Source organism: Chamaea fasciata, unplaced genomic scaffold (genome assembly GCF_029207755.1).
Source record: "Chamaea fasciata isolate MVZ Bird 193981 ecotype frontalis unplaced genomic scaffold, bChaFas1.0.hap1 SCAF_4, whole genome shotgun sequence".
Lineage (NCBI taxonomy): Eukaryota > Metazoa > Chordata > Aves > Passeriformes > Sylviidae > Chamaea > Chamaea fasciata.
In genome coordinates this window covers 34,475,732-34,489,469 of record NW_027094089.1, presented here as the reverse complement: position 1 = coordinate 34,489,469, position 13,738 = coordinate 34,475,732, and positions in this window count along the sequence as shown.

The following is a 13,738-nucleotide window of genomic DNA, read 5'->3' as shown; positions in this document are numbered from 1 at the left end:
AAACTGTAATTATGAATGCTTTATTTTAATTATAATTTAATGAAATGAACTTCTGAAAGGGTCTTATTTTGTTTGATTTGGGGGGGGGGGAGTTTCTTTTTATTATTTTATTGTTTGGTTTGGGGTTTCTTTGTTTGGGTTTGGCGGGGGGGGTGGAGGATTTGTTAGTTATGGTTTTGGATCTTTTTCTTAAGTGACCTTGAAGTTTGACTGATGATAAAGCCTAGTTCTTTGGTATGGAAAGGATTTGGACAATTTGTGTTACCAAAAGCTTGCGGTAATTTACATTGAATTCTGTAGCCTCTTCCTTCTTTCCCAGGTGTTGGGAGGCACTCTTTCCACTCCTCTGCTGGAGTCAGAGAGATTGCAGCACAGTGCTTGTCCCAACTGTAAGTGAAAATATAGGAGAAGGAGGAAATAGATTTGAGAACAGTTACCATTGAAAAGGGACTTGTGAAAACTTGTAAAATAAATAGATCTATTTTAACACAGTTGTGAAGGGGTTGAAAAAGCCCCCAAACCAGCCAATTTGTGCTCTCCTGGTTAGTGAAAAGCAGACCTATACAATACAGGTTAAAACTAGAGTAATGTGCTGCACCTGAAAAGGTAAGTAGTAAAATGTCTGTATGGTATTTTTGGTTGCTATATATGCAAATAAAACAATCACATCCAAAAAACACTATTAAATGAAATCAGTAAAAAATGCTAGTTAATGTAGGTCATACTGGGCCACCCTTAAAAAGACATTTAAAAAGGCAACGATTCTGTTATTTAGCCCCCGTTGGAAGTTAGCTTCTTCCCCAGTACGCCTGAAAGAGCAAACCACAATCCCACTGTCCTTATGGATACCTCTTCAGTTAATAAAATAGGTGCTGATGTCTTGAGCTGTGTGAGTGAATTAATTATGCTGGCTTGTAATGGCTGCCACATTTATAAAAGCAGTTGCAGTGCTAAAAGCATCTAATTCATTTCTCTGTGAAACACTGAATTTCATGACTTGGAAAAGTGTTAGCAGGACTCTTTTTCTTTCTCACACAGTTTTTTGTTTGACAAATTGTTTATGCCCTACCCAGGGCAATCTTCCCAGAAAGATTTATTTATATTACTATTGTTTCTAAACATAGGTGTTCAGGACGTTACTTGATTGCTTAATGAGATAGTCCAATAGGAATATAAAATTGTTGCCGCTGTGCTTTATGTTTTTAAAAAGTTGCACAAAAGTCAACCATATCTTTTCATGTTCGCTTTCCTTAAAGCAGCAACTTCCACTTGGTAATCAAATGCAATACTTAGCTGTGTTCAGTCATGAGGGACAAAATTTGTCAATTATAGTTTTACCCACTAGGGGGCCCCGTTGTTACAAGTGAAAAGTGGGCTCTGAAGTTTTAAGTAAAACCGGCATGTTCAAACGTCAGGTGGAATTTTTATACCTGAATATTTTCTCTCTCTTGGTGTGCACGCACACTATAGCAATCTGTGGGCCTCTTCCACCCATTTAAACGAAATTTGCCAACTAAGATGCAACTTCTGTGCAACACAGATAAGGACTATTTTGCAGGTATTGAAGGCTTATGTTTCTGTGTTGTGTCACTTTGCAGATATATAAAAATAGAAAACAAAAATTTGGTTGCTTGTGGTGTGCAGAATTCACTGAGAAAATATGTGCTTATTCAAAGGTACACTGGTATTTTTTTTTTTAATTATTTTTTTGAATGGAGAGGAAAATGTGTTCCTTTTTTTGTTCTGACAGCCAGATAATGCACCCATTTCCTAATTTTCCTGCCTCAGGCAGTCACCCTGCTTTACTCTGGGCTTTGCAGCTCGGTGCCCTGCTCTTACAAAGTGCTCCTTGCAATATCTGCTCATGTGTGCATTTCCCCTCCCTGTGCTAGACTCAGCTTTGTTCCAACTTTGCTGCCCATCACGCTGTTCTGCCTCCGTCCTCCGGCTCTGAGTGGTCCAGGGAAGAGGATCTGTGGCTGCCCCGTCCCTTAACTCGTGATCTGTCCCCTGCGCCGTGCCACTCCTCCACATCGCTTTTAGCTCCTGCAAGGACCTCGTGGCTTGGCTTGTCTCTGATCCTCCCCACTCTTTTCACTAACACCATCACAGCCCTTTCTTTGCTAAGGTAGGTTAGTGAGGAGCAGATTTAAAAAAAAAAAAAAAAAAAAAAAAAAAAAAAAAAAAAAAAAAAAAAAAAAAAGCAATAAAATAGTCTGGAAATTTCTATGTGCAGCATTTCTTGATCAGTGGTCACTCCACCTGGTGGTGTTAAACCTTGTCCCCTCCTATGCCCCTGCCTGTGTGGGAGGCAGAAGAGGAGGGGCATTTTCTTTTCATTGTTCTGTTGCCTTTTGTCAAGATGTATTTGGCACCCAAATTCTAAAATATTGAGGCAGCATGTTTCTTAGATGTGAAGTAAAAAGCAATATAAGTTATTCCTGCCTGCCTAGAGTGAAGTTATTTTAATACTGTTTTTAATCAGTGCTATCAGTAACTATTCTTTTTTTCAGGAAGCATGCAAAGCTTTATTTATCCTTGCTATTTCACATACTTTTTATTTTAAATTCTTTGCCAGTTGTGATGGGAATGGGATGCAGTAACATTTCTTTTGTTTTTTAAACAAGGATTTTGTATTTAAATACGCTCAAATGAGTGAAAATATATTTTTGTATTAGTATTTACTGAAGTAAAATTTTCTTCTCTTACATCAAAGACTGATAAACAACTGTGCTGTGTGACCATATAAAAAAGTATTTCCAGCAAAGTGCCTGTTTGATTCAGTTCAATGACCCTTTTTGACACATTGTGCAGAGCACTGAGATGATGTATTCAGTAAGTAATGGATCTGTATGTAACTTGATTTCCACAGTGAAACACAGGAGATGGCCAGCTCAGTTACCTTGGTCTTAGCTCTTGAACCTCATGGACTTTCAAATTTCTCTGCTACCATTGGAAAAGAAGTACCTGCATGTCCCTCAGAAGTGACTTTCACTTCCTGAATTACATAGTTGCTGTTGCAATTATTACACTCAACCTGTGTTGGAATCTTGGTATACTACCTGTGGCAGACTTCCAGACTTCCACTGTTTTTATTTTACTGTGTATTTATTATTCATGTGAGTTTAAAGAGAGGATAAAAACAAACTGCTGAAAATTTTGTGTGGTTGTGATAAAGTTGAAGCATAAATCTGCACCCACTTCTCCCCTATTGATATTAATGTGTCATGCAGAGCTGAGCCTGATATTGGCCTTTCTGTGCTAGTCTTTGTGAATCCAGCACACCTAATAATTGCAAATAGAGGGTGGAAGGCAGGCATTTCCCAGGCCTTCCCCTCTACTTCAATGAGATGAAACATGATACATGTTAGAATCATGGGTAATGGCTAGTATTTTGCAAGTGGAGTGGAAATTAAATGTGTTTAAGTTCTCTAGTCCTCATGTGCTTGATCTATCTGGAGACCTGCCCCACACAGCTGCCCTGGAGCAGCTGGAGTGGCGGTGTTAAGATGGAACACAGTGGGGGAGGTTTTGTTCCAGATGCTGTGGACCCTGCAGCATACGCTAGCAGAAAGGACTTCTCCTTGTCTTCTCCTTGCTGCCGTCATAAGGTTTATTATCTCAGTGATCACCTAACTTTCTATGGTAGATTAAGTCACATAAAGGACAAACTTAACCTCTTCTACATATTTTGTTAGGGTAGCATTTGTTTGGGGTTTTTTGTTTGTTTGTTTTTGTTTGTTTGTTGGGTTTTTTGTTTTTTTTTTTTTTTTTTTTTTGTTTGGGTTTTGTGTGTGTGTGTGTGTGGTTTTGGGGGTTTTTTTGTTTTGTTGTTTTGTGAGGTTTTTGGGGGTTTTTTTGTTACTGGGGCATCAGAGACAAAAGGGATGTTGACATCTGAAATTATGGAGTCTTGACACCTACAAGTACTTGTCTGTTGAAATTTTGCAATATGCTAATCTAAAGCTCAGCTGTATTAAACTGATACCTGTAGCCTTGCTTTTTCATAAGGTCGATGGAAGGTGGTGGAGCTGTTGCAACTCCTGTTGCAACCCCACTGAGCACTGGACAGGGTATGGAGGCTCCCAGTTCTTATATCATGGGTAGTTTTAGCGGCCTTACATGGGAACCACCTGCAGACATCTGACAGTGAGTTCATGGTGCTTAACTGAGTAGTTCAGCATCTCAGTAGACCAGCATTAGGCTGGTCTGTGTTAGAACACGGGCTTCAACACAAAGAAATGTGTTAATTCAGATTTTGTTCTTAAAAAAAGGAAAGGAAAATTTATGTAATCTAGTAGAAAATTACTGGTTTTAAGCTGCTTTGGAGATCTGTGATCAATAAGAGATAGAATAAATGAGCTATATAATGATAACAATAGTTATGACCTTGTAATTTAGCACAGGCTCATATCATTTAATTTCTTGTTGTTTCTGATTGCTAAATCACCTGGTCATTGCTAAATGACCATCAAAAAATGTGCAGTGCATAGATATTAATATCAGGTTTTATTTGTGATTAGAGAAAGATTACTTTTTATTTTTCTTTAGCATACCTAAAATAACCTAAATGTGTTGCTAATCCAATTTGATTGCAGCCTGTAAACTGTAGGCTTTAAAGAACCCAAGAATCTGGTGGCTGATTCTGAGTCTATTTTTCTCTTTAACTTTGGAAAGAGGTATTTACATGAAAGGGTAATGATACTAAAATTAATAAGCTAAGGAGGGACTGAATAAAGCTTGTGTGTTCTGAAATTGATTAGAATGCATTCTCTTTGTCTAGAAGTGACTTGGTGCCAAAAGACTGGTCTCAAACTCATGTGGAAGATAAATTTTATTATTTTTGTTTGTTTGTTTGTTTGCATAGTTTGCAAAATCTCTGTTTAAATAAGCTATATAGCCTAAATCCAAACTAGCAAGGTCAACAGCACTCCTTACTATGGCCAGAGTGTACAATTAAAAAAAAAACCAACAAACCAACTAATACAAACAAGAATATAATTACTACTAATTCTTACTATTATTTTGTAAACTATTCATACTGTCTGACAGATTCCTATGCTTGTTGTAAATTCTGAGACATATAGTAATATGACTCCAGTAAACCTCTTTAAAACTGCTATAATGTTAACTGCAGTTGGCAATAACTACAAAGTTTAATAAACTGTAGAATTATGTGAAATTTGTCTTTTTCCCCCCATGAACACCTTTTTTTTCTGCTAATTAGAAGCAAACTTTTTGATTTCTAACTGGCAGCCTTCCTCAGAGCTTGATCTAGGAGCAAATCTATGCATGATAGATTTGCATATTTTTCTATATTTGCATTTTAAAATCCTAACTTAGAAAAGATAAACAAATGTAAACAGGTGGGCATTCAGTGAAAGGAATCACTGAATCTACTAAAATCTACCAGGATCTAGTAACTTGCCTAATGTAAATACAAAATAGGCACAGCACTTGTACAACTGTATGTTTATATGCAGCTCCACATTTTTGACTGAAAAGAGAGCTTTCTTATTATAGAATAAATTGTGATTTTCTTGAAAAATGAATCTGGAAACTTAAAATCATGTTTATTGTCTTAATGACTTTTCAGATTCCAGACTTGATATGTACACTGGCCCAGCAGCTTGTTTATCCTATCTAAAAGCTCACTCTGAGGTCAGCAAGTCCAGCTGCATTTAAGGGTCCAAAATTAATGCAATAGTACATCTGTGGGAATGGTTGCATATTTCAACATCTTATCAAGTCACCACATCAATCCAGCATTGTGATGGTGAGGACTATAAAAATGGTGCTGCATCGTCTCCAAGCTTCTCCACCCTGTAATGCATTTTCCTGTCTTCCTTCTTTCTGTTTTCCACACAAAAGGGAGTTCATTGAAATGCCTGGTTTCTCCCCAAACTACTAAACATTGAAATAAGGACTAGGAAATCATCAAAGCTTTCAAATGAAGGAAGTACTTAACTTGTTGCTAACCAAAGGCTAGGCTCTGTTAAAGGAGTCATTCAACAGTAGCACATCCTTTTCCCTGCAGTTTTCCACTGCCTCCAGCTCTGCTCATCCTGCCAGGTGCTTTTCAGATGTATTTGCATCATCACAGTCCCATTCCTGGGAAAATATAGGACTGGGTAAACAGGAGGAATGTGTATGCCTAATACCTGAGGCAACCCTGAAGTCTTTGCTGACAAGTGCCTTCACAAGACATGGAGAGCCCATCTGTGACTCCTGATGCCACTCTGATGATGAGTGCAAGTTACTGTGTTTGTGGCTGTAATGCACAAGTACACAGAATCTTTATTGTCTGTAAACATGATACAAAAGAGCTGATTCAGCCCTTGTGAATGGGAGAGTGCCTTGCAGTCCTGGCACTGCATAACCCAAGGCAGCTCACCTGTGAGTGGAGCAGATTGTGGAGAACTGGCTCACTCTCATTGCAGTCTTAGTTAGGCTATAAATGTCGTCTTCTTTTTTTTTTATTACATTTTGAAAGACATGACAGGATGCTGCTTCAGCATTGTGGAATGAGATCATTTGGTTTCAGCTAGCAGGAGTTAAGTAGAACTCTGAGAATGTCCTGCTGAACATCTACACGAACTATGTTCCCATCTTGCACGATTTTCTTGTTTTAATAGAAGAGGTTTGGTGATGGATTTTTGGGGGTTTTTTTGGTTTGTTCTTTTGTTGTTGTTGTTGTTGTTTTTTTCTTTTGAACAGAAATTAAGTTGTTGCTGAAAAACGAAACAGGCTGCCATCCCTTTTTCTTTTCTGGGCTAAAGTCCAATTTTACACAGCAGTTGCAAAGAAAAAGCAAATGCATCACTAGATTCAGCAAGAAATATTATAACAGTATGTAATCTCTGTCAAGATAAAATTGCTTTGTGATTTACATTACAATAAATCCTAACCTTTAAGTGCTGCAGACTAAGCTAATATGTGAAGTACTTTGCTTTAGCTTCACATGTTGATTCAGTGATAGAATAAAGTGACTGTGTTTGTCCCACTGAAGAGCATGTAGGAAAGCTGATTATAGTGCACGGTGCCACGTGCATCGCAGCTGTGATGTAACTGAAATGTCTACTGTGGATTAATAGAGTGACTTGCAACTGCTGTAGGAAGTAAAAGTTGATAGTTTTATGAATATAGAGCATATAACATTTAAATTGACATGAATCAGGACATTTAGAATTAAGTTTAAAAATCTGGGCTGATTTTCTAACAATAATTCTCAGACCATTATCTCATCTCTTGCTGACCTCATTAATTTCATTTTCACTTTTTTTAAGGATAACAACTCGTGTGTCAGCACAAACTTTAATTTAATATTTTTTGGCTTTTGTCTCTCAACATATGTTGTTTGAATTCGACCTGTAGTAGATGTGTCACCTCTGGCATTTCATTCAGTCTTCTCTTGTTCTTTTTTTTTGCAGGAGAAAGAATCCCCAGAATGAATATTTCAGTTTCTTTAATTTACCCAGTGGTCACTACCAGACAACACATAATATTCACCAGATCGTGTGAGTAGGTAATCAAGTAGTTATTAAAACAGGAGTTTTTAACACATTATCCCATAACAAAACACTTAATTTTATTGTGTCGTGATTTGCTTGGAGCACTCTAGTGCAGTCTACAAGTTCCTCATGAGGGGAAGAAGAGGGGCAGACACTGGTCTCTGTGGTGCCCAGTAGATACCTTACTTGAGTTCAGCCAGAACTCGAGTAAATGGTGTGAAGTTGTCTCATGGGAGGTTCAAGGGGGATATTAGAAAAAGGTTCTTCACCCAGAGGGCTCTGGAGCAGGCTCCCCAGGGAAGTCGTTCAAGAGTTCAAGTAGTGTTTGGACAATGCTCTCAGGCACATGGTGTGACTCTTGGGATGGTGCTGTGCAGGCCCAGGAGTTAGACTTGATGATGGCTCTATGGGTCCTTTCCAAGTCAGGATATTCTTTGATTCTTTGAAGTGTTGGTAGGAACTTGATACCATGGCAAAAGTTTATCTGGTGTTTCTCCAGTCTTTGGGTCACACCATCAGTTTCTATTTTTATTTTATTATGTGTGGTATTCTGAGGCTACTTACATTGTCTGATATGTGCCAGTCAATATATGTCCCTTAGCTCGGAGCTTTCAGTTGTCTGTGTATCATTCATTACACCTTCTGAACAGGATGTATGTGTATATATCACATTATATATAAATGATTATCTATACATATCATATATTTTTACATGTATATATACACATATATGTATATCTTTTTTTTTTTTTGGTTATATGTACATGCATTTGTATACATGTATTCATATGTAAATTAAAAATCTGTTGGGGTACTCAAGCCTGCCTGTGATAATCCAAACCTGGATCTGATTATCTGGTTCAAATCAGGAAGAAAGTGAGGAGGCCAATCAGAACCAAGCTGAAGGTAAAGATGGACACTGATGTGCAATATTACAAAGAGGGATAAACAGTTAAAAGCTGGAAGGACAAGTTAAAAGTGTTGTCATGAGAGAAGGAGCTGCAGAAGCTAAATATTCTGAACAATAATCAATGGGAAGCTGTTTGGCTATGTAACATTTGCAGCTTTGCACATGCTGTGGTTCTGAACAGAACTCATTCAAGATTTTCTGATTTTTTTTTCCTTAAGACAAGTTTAGAAAGTGTCTAAATCAGTGCTTTTACAACAAAACCATTTCCTGTCAATAGTTGCTTTTCAGTTAGACTTTAATTAGGTATATTTTTGACAGAAAGTTTTGAAATTGCTAGACTGAATCAATTTGACAATTTTTTAAAATTAAAATATCTCAGTCCTGCAGTGTAAACAATTTCTTTGGAAGCTTAAGGTATCTACAGCTCAAAAGCAGCTAATATCAAAATGGAAGTTTTAGAAGTTTTTGAAAGGGGAGAATTTGAAAATTTTCTCTGATTTCAGCTGTTGGTCTGCTCATATCCTTCCTTTGCTCTTGCCTTTGATGGTTTCCACAGGTTTGACTGCCACATCGTTAGGGATACATTTACCTACAGCAACCTTCTGCCTGCTTGTGGCAGGGGCGTTGAAATTAGATCTTGAAATTAGGTCCCCTCCAACCCAAGTCATTCTATGGCTCTATGATTCTCTGACTGTTCCTGATGACAACCACCTCTGAGACTGCAGTGGTGATGCCAAGGTTATATTTATACTGAGAAACACATCAAAGAGTGACACTGGATTCCAACAGATGCTATAGGAATATTGTTTATTCCAAACTGTTCAGATACACTGTTCTGGATGTTTCTCACAAAATAAACCAACCAAACAAAAAAAAAAAACCAAACAAACAAAAAAATCCAGCTGCATGCAGTGAAGAAAGAAGTGCCAGTGTTTCAACCAGATGCTAATGGTAATTGCTTCTTAAAGCCCTCCCCTTATCTGCTCACCCGGACTAGGTCAGAATAGGTGTTAGCAGTCAGTCAGTTAGGCCAACCAAGGAGTCATCTGACCACAAAACTGGAATAAGAAAGGATGGAATATAGTGCTGTTTCATGCTTCCAGTTGGAAGGGAGCTCCATGCACCAGAAATGCAAAGGCATAGGGACCCTGTTTCCTTTGGGTCTTGACTCATTAGGGATCTTCCATGGGAAAGAAAAAAAAAAAAGAGATCTTGTGATGAGAAGTTCTATTGTGTTTTCTTATTCTCTTCCCTTGCCTGTTCTATGCTCATTCATTATTCTTCCGTGGTCAGGGCATCCAAGTACTTCCAGGTGAAAATTCCCCTCTCTAGGTTTGGCACTCCTTTTCCAAGTGAATTTATTTAGCAGTCTTCTCTTAACCCTGATCTTAAACCCGTATCTAAAGAAAATGTGCATCATCACATGAAGTGGGCTTGCAAAATGGTTTTCTCAAAATAATATATATCAAAGCCTCTCTGGAGAAATACTCATGCCTGTCCCTTTACGTGAAGATTTTACAGCAGCTTGTTCTGAGATGTTCCTTGCACTTCTGTTCAATACAACTTTAAATATTTAGTCAGGTCTTAGAGGAGTCTATCCATTTACTTGAAGTTGGAGTGGGGGGATTTCTCCTTCCTGTTAATTTATAGTTTTCACTCTCAATTACACAGCAGCTCTACTTTATGAAAGATCCTGGATTTTTTTAAAAAACACTTATTTTCAAGCAAAAAAAAAAACCCAAAATGTCAAACACAAAGTGTTTCTCTACATTATTTTAGATTCCTTAGTCACCTTCAAGTGCTGGCTAATGACAGCATGTTGCAGACAGCTGGCCTCTTTATATTACACCATCAACTTCCTGTCTGTTCATGCGGGTATCTTTCTTGGACACAATCCCCAAAGTGAGCAATTTCTTACAGTAAGAAAAAAGAGTGTGGCTTTGTGAGACAGAGGAACTTTAAGTCCCTTTAAGAAGAGAGCAGTTAATCTCAGCAAACTGTTCACAGGGTTAAGAAAGCTATCACTGGAAGGAAAACATATTTTCTAGAGTTTTTTTCTCTTTTTTCCCCTCCCTTCCCAAGCTGCAAATAGGTTTTTGGTTTTTTTTTTCCCAGGGAACAAAGGCTTGTCTATGCAATTATAAGCCTACTTATATCAGTGGTGGTTTGGGAGGGTTTAACACAGGCTGTATTGTGTGCTGGCTGTAGTTGTCACCATGTATGGTTTATCATCCCCATGTGAAGTTCTAGCAAAGGCCAGTGCTGCAGATGTCAGTGGGCTTGTGATTTTTCACCCACAGGCCAGACTGCTTCTGTCACAGGCAGTGTGTCATTGGCTTCAGAGGTGGACTTTTGAGTGCCCTACAGGTAATGGGGACCAAATGCCTCTTTGGGAGTAAACATAATCAAAATAAAATCCCTGGCACATAAGATGAGGACGTGATCAGTAGGCAAGTGCCTGTTTCTCTACTGAATTTCTCTGCTGTGTTGGTGTCCCCAGAGGCACACTAATGATATCTACAAATATGAGAAATGTTTCCCAAAGCACTGAATTTTCTATCTAGCCATTATTGCGTTTGATGATGTTGAAAGTCCAGGTCATTCCTGAAATTGTTCTTTCAACCTGCTCCCTGTGAAGGAGTCTGCTCTAAGTGGTGTGTGGTGGTCCTTCCTCCCTTCCCACATTTCCAGGCTCGGCCCCAGGCTCTCCACCGCAAGGAGTGTCACTCTGGTCTACAGCAGACCAACAGCCATGTGATGGCATTTTGGGTGGATGGTTTTTGGGTTCTGTAGGCACTGGGGGAGTTGTATCCTTGTGCATTTCACTGTGTTGGGCACACTTGTCTCCTTCCCCCTTTCCTGCTCCTTCAGGGACAAGCTGTCACCATGCTGCTGTCAGGAGATGCTCCCCACCTTGCCTCCAAGGGGTCGTCTTCCCTAGGACCCTCTAAAATGCTCCCCCTTCCCTTTCCTACATCTTGAAGTGTAGGTGAGCATCTGCAGTAAATTTAGAGGCTTCTCATCTAGTTTTTTCTGCCCTCTTTTTTTTTGGCTGAAAGTTGCTGCAGCAGTAATAAATCTGAGATCACAGAAAGAGTCCACTGCTGAAAAGAATTAATCTTCTTATGGTTTAAGCCTTTGTGAACCTGTTTCTATGGGCCTCCACATTGATATTTGGGGATTTTTAAGGATATACCACCAATTTTTACTACTGAGGAAGGAAAAAAAGTAAGGAAGTAAGGAAAGAAAAAAAAAAAGAAACAAAACCAACCATGTGATCACTCAGAAGATAAATGATGGAGGTCTGTTCATTTCAGAAATAGTATTAATATTCCTGGAATGATTGTAAATAGCTTGAAATAAACTAGCATACACAACAGCAATTTATAAATACTTATATCTCCTATTTTATTTGGCTTTATACAATATTAACTGTAAAAAGTCCAGTAAGAGCTATGGAAAAATACTTTTCATTAGGAAACGATGTAGTGGAAATTTATTCTGTCACTGAACTGTGTGAACATGTTGACTATTCAGTGTAAAACAAAGCAAATTCTCAGGTTGTGAAAGATTTTTTTCTCTCTCTGCAACTTCCTGAATGTTGCCACAACTGGATTTTCAGATTGGTTTCTGTGGTCTGAAGCTATGCACAACAGAAGAAATTGCAGGCATCTTTTAAGCTGAGAGAGTATTTTTAGATGTTTTGTGGGCTGTGTATCAAGTATTTTATAACATAGAGTTAGAAAGGAAAGTATTAAATATATTTAGTACCTTTTGAGAATATTTTAGGAGTATTTGATTCTGACAAATGGAATACAATTTACAGAGATGTAAGTTACATTGTTATAAAATTATATATTGAGTAAACACCACCACAAAAAAAATAAGCCAGCAAAAAACTTGTGAACAAAATTGTTTGAACCCTGCCCTGAGGTATCCACCCTTGAAAAGAGTGGAAACTTTCACTAAACATACTTCGTGTTCTTCTCAAAGAAAGTTTTTGGAGGATTACACCACCTGTGATTTTTCTATAAATTATTGTTGTATCAGTGGCTTTGTTAATGCCATTTGCATTACTAGCTGACTGTTTCTCTAGCCTTAAAATATCTTTCAAACATGTACCAGTTTCTCTGGCTCACCCTGTCTCTTGGCTTCCAAGAAAAGGAGGTAGGAGAAGGACCCTGTGGTTTTTTTCACATTTTTTTTCCTTACAGAAAAAGGTGAAATGTTTTGGTAATATGAGGTCCTACAATTCATTTTAATTAAAAAAAAAGAGCCAAAGCAGAGTTAATATGTTTCCTAATAGGAATAATTGATGTATTCAGCCCAGGTGTAGATGTTTTCCTAAATGTCATTGCAGTCAGTGGGTTGAGAGGAGGAAATTGCCAGCTTTCCTTCTGTTTTATTGGTGACTGGGTACATTGTTTGCATAATGGTAGCTATTGCTTTATACTGGAAGCATTAAACAAAAAGAAAAACAAAAAACCCAAAAAAAAAACCCCCAACAACAACAAAAAAATTGTCCTTACTCACAAAGAATAGCTGCGCAAACTAAGAATGGAGAAACCTTCCCCTTGACAGAGATGTCAGCATGGGAAGCACAGGTGAGCTCTGTGAGGACAGAGAATGCAGCTGCATATCTCAAAACAGTGGTAAAGGAAGGAGTTCCCATAGGATAAGCCACCACAACAGGAACTTGAAACAAGCACAGATGGCAAAATAGGAAGGCTTGAATTCTAGGTCTAATGAAGGTGAAGATTTGGAATTAGCACACTGGACAAAATTTTACTGTACAGACTGTGGGAACTTAAAGTAAGACCTATCAGGACAAAAAATCACATGGTGACAGTGAGAAAGGAAGCAACTAGTTACACAGATGCTAGCCCAAGCTGTGAGAATGGCTTTTTTACCCCATGGATACCCAGGACATGGCTGTTTAAAAGTGGTTCCTCCAGAAGAACTACTCCAGGACCCCCACCACCAAAGACTAAGGAGGGTGATGAAGGACCCGTGGGATGCTGTGGGAATCCATGGGTGGTGATATGTTTCTCCCTAATCACTCTCTCATTCTTCTTCTGTGCCCCTACTTTTCTCCTGTTTCCTTCGGTGTCTCTACCTCACATTTACTGTTTTAAAAAAACCCATATTATTGACTTCTGTATGTGGTCTTGTTTGCAGATTAATGCAGGCAGAGGCATCCCTTATACTCATATCATAAAAAACCCTACAAAATATCAACGAGGTGATTTCCACAATGATCCCTCCTGCAGGCTCAGTCCTGTTCTTTTCAGTGTCATTCAGTATTAAATTTGGATAC